Genomic DNA, 4,085 nt, shown 5'->3' with positions numbered 1-4,085 from the left:
TGTATTCGGGCCTTTGAGCCTAGCATGTTATAATGCCAGTGAGATACTATTCAGGCTTTTGATATCGGGCCTCGAGCCTAACAGACGAAATACCGGTGAATGAATAAAAGTCTAAGGTTAAGGCACCTCATATTAGATTGACAAATGAATACATTCAATACATTAAGTGAGCCAGGCACGCACTATGTACTCATATGTGAGTTCGATTTGAATGAAATCACAAGTGTATAATGTGATACATATGTGAATAAATGTTATAATTATATCTATGACCATGATACATTCGGTCAAGGTGTGAAAGTAAGTGAGAGCATTTGATTTATTTATGTTATATGAATTCAGATTAAATATTATAAGAATGCTGAATGTGCAGTATGTTATTCGGCCAAGTGGTAATATATCTAGAAAATGGCCTTTTGAGAAATTGAATAATTGAAGTATAATTGGGTTTGTTTGTTTGCATTGCTTAAAACTTACTAAGCTTATGAAAGCTTACTCCGTCGTTACATTCCTCTATTTTATAGATTGTTGGCTCTAGTTACTTGCTCGGGTTGGAGTTCGCCGGAGATATTATCACACTGTTGAGCTCACGCTAATGGTGTAAGTAAATCTAGTATTTCGAGTTTATGGCATGTATATGGTTTTAATGTTTTGGACATCGTAAGCCCATATATGGGACAGATTACATGTGAAAAGAAAAATTTTAAATTGATTGAAATTTTTTGACACGGTTTTTGTGTGATTGACTGAGTTTAAGTCGGGTAACACCTCAAACCCTGTTCCGGTGAGGGATACGGGCGAGGGGTGTTACATGTTGAAAGCAACTTCTTCTGTTAAGATTTTCGGGGACGAAAATCCCTAAAGGGGGGGAGAGTTGTAGCAGCCTAATTTTCAGTGGTGTCGGAACAGTGATTCGAGATCACTAAATCTGACAAATGAGTAGGAAAATTATTAATTTAGTGAGTATAAGTTAAATGTGAAGTTAGGAAAAATTTTGAAATAATGAAATGTACAAAAAATATATATATTAAAATAATTAGAATTGAAAACGAGGTATCGAGACCTCGGAAATTTTAAATCGAGCCATAAATATTTTTATAAATATTTAAGGAGTGTTAATAAGTTAGTATTAAAGTTTCGTCAAGAAATTTTAAAGTACTGATAGCTAATTGAACAAAAAGGACTAAATTGTATCAAATGCAAAATTGTGGGAAATGATTAAATAGCTTAAATGATAAAAGAAAAAGGGTTTAAAAGGAAAATAAACCCAAGGTCTATTTGGGCTGGACGGCAAGAGCATGAAATCACCAAGAAAATAAGGGCAAAATTAGAAAATTGCAAAATTTACTTAATAAAGCTAGGGCTAAAGTGGAATTATCTAGATTTCTCTTTATTTTTCTGCATTCTCATCAGCAAAAACACCATGGAAGAGTTCCCTTAAGCTGGTTTTTCATATTTTTACTGCAAGTAAGTTCAATTCTTGATTATTTCTTGAAACTTTTGTGTTTTTGTGACTTTTACAACTAGGTCCATTTGTTGAATTCATTAGTTCTTGATTCTATGAAAGAAATTGAAAGTTTCTATGAATATGTGCTGGAAGTATATGATGATTTGATATAGAATTAGAGCTTTAAATTGTTTATGTACTGATTTTATTGAAAGAATTGAATAGAAAGTGAATGTTTGGGACTTAAATTGTAAAAGAGTTTGAAGTTAGAGTTTTATGTGGAAATTCTGAATTTCAATAGTTATGAAATAACTTATAATGTCTAGGAAAAATATTAATTGAGAAAATTAGTTTAATTGAGGGGTTAATTAAGTAAGGACTGAATTGGAACTGTGAAATTTGGGCCAAAATGAAAATCAACATTTTGCACTAAAACAGTTTTGGACAGCAGCAATAGTCTAACTTTGAAAAATCTCCAAAAATTGTATAAATCTAATTAGAGGATGAATAAAATATGAAATTAAATCTTATTGAGTCTAATTTCTTATAGAAGAAACGGTGTAAGTAATGGAATTGTAAATCATGAGATATAATAAGTTTTGTGAGACAATGTCAGAATGATTTCGGGTTCCCCTGTTCTGACTTTGGAAAATCATAAAAAATTGGAGAAAAATAATTAAGGGATTAAATTTATATGTTTAAAATCCTTAAAGAGTCTATTTTCAATAGAAATAAGCAGGAACATCATTCGAATCTCGTACGATGAGATAATTAATTCTTAGTGAAGAAGGTTTGGAACTGTCAGATAGCAGAACAGGGACAACTTTAAAGAATAAACTGTACTTATTAGCTAAACCAAAAATTCTGAAAATTTTATGGTAATAAGGTAAGTAAGTCTAGTTTTAGGGAAAATTAGCGGATCTTAATTTCGAGTTCTGTAGCTTACGATATAAATAATTTAGTGACTATGATGCAAATGGACAGTTTTGAATATACATAAGTAAATGGTGAAATTATTGATAATGTTACTTGTTGCATGTTATATAAATTAAGGATGTGAAATGGAGAGGAGGAGGAGGAAAATATGTATGAATATTCAGCTAGCACGGCTAATTTGTATGTTTTAGGCTCATGGACTAAATTGAATAAAAGTAAAATTTTATGGGCAATTTTGTAAAAAAAAATGTTAGGTATGACCAATTTGCATGAAATGGATTATTTTATTATTTAAATTAAAAAATTGAATGAAATTATTAATTTAGCTCAAGATCAGGGAAAAACATGTTTTAAGGATTAAATTGAAAAGTGTTGAAATTATGGAAAATTCTGACATTTTATAGAATTCATAGGTTGTTATCAATTTGTGTGAGAATAACGGCTGGAAATAAGGATTAAATTGTAATAATTTTATTTCATTTTAACCTAAGGATGAAATCGTCATTAATTAAAAGTTTAGGGGTAAAATGATAATTTTGTTTAGAGCATTAGTTGAATGTATTATAACATGAAATAAATGAAAACGACGATCAAATTTCTTTATAAAGATCCGGATGACTTGAATACGAGACTTGAACGTGGAAAAGAAAAGATATCGGATTAATGAAATATCTGATAAATGAATCGGTAACTCCGGTAATGCTCCGTAACTCTATTCCGGTGACGGATTCGAGTTGGGGGCGTTACACTTATTCCATTTCATATCTAAAATCTTACAGCATTAGTCATTTCCATATCATTTCTTATTAATAGCTATTTCCAAATAGCACTTCTTTACTTAGACTTAAACATCATCTCACTATATCAAAAATCATATTATTGTTTTTTTTAATATTTCATTTTAATATCTTATTTCAATTTTTATTCAAAATCACACAATATCTTTTCTAATACCAATTCATTTATTTACCCCTATTAACACGACTCGGACTTTAACGGATACACGGATCCAACCAAAATACACCAGTATGACACTCAGTGCCTCATCGGATAGTTCGAAGCAATAGTTGACACCCAGTGTCTCATCGGTCAAGCCAAAGTAAGTTGGTACCCAGTACCTCATCGAATCTATCCGAAGTAACAGTATGACATCCAGTGGCTCATCGACTCGAGGTCGAAGTATCCCTGAACACTTCCAATCTTATGGCATGCCAACTATATCTGACTCAGCCCGACTAGTTAATAGAGAATTCAAAACACATTTCAATTTCACTTAATATTTATATCAATTTCACTTCAAGCACAATTTCTCATACTTTCACTCCAATTAATATACATTTCAAATACTCATATATATTCATAATTCAATTCCATTTTATTCAATTCAATATCAATACTTACCTCATTTTACTTGCCATGCATTTTAATTAAAATATAACAATTAATAATAAATAGATTTAAATTATAGTAATACAAACTGTATATCCTCGTGTTATTCCTCGTCAACTTTCTCTTTCCCCTTCTTAACCGATGTTTCCGGCACGACGTTAGCTACAAAAATTAAAACAATTTAAAATTATCAAAACAACACCAATTCACATCTAATACTCTGATTTTCTATTTAACTTTTGCCTAAATTCCAATTTAATCTCTAACTAAAAATTTCTCCATCTTCATCTCCATTCACTCTTTATTTTCACTC

Source organism: Gossypium hirsutum, chromosome A05, assembly GCF_007990345.1.
Source record: "Gossypium hirsutum isolate 1008001.06 chromosome A05, Gossypium_hirsutum_v2.1, whole genome shotgun sequence".
Taxonomy (NCBI): Eukaryota; Viridiplantae; Streptophyta; class Magnoliopsida; order Malvales; family Malvaceae; genus Gossypium; species Gossypium hirsutum.
The sequence above is the reverse complement of the archived record's forward strand: the minus strand, read 5'-3'. Positions refer to the sequence as shown.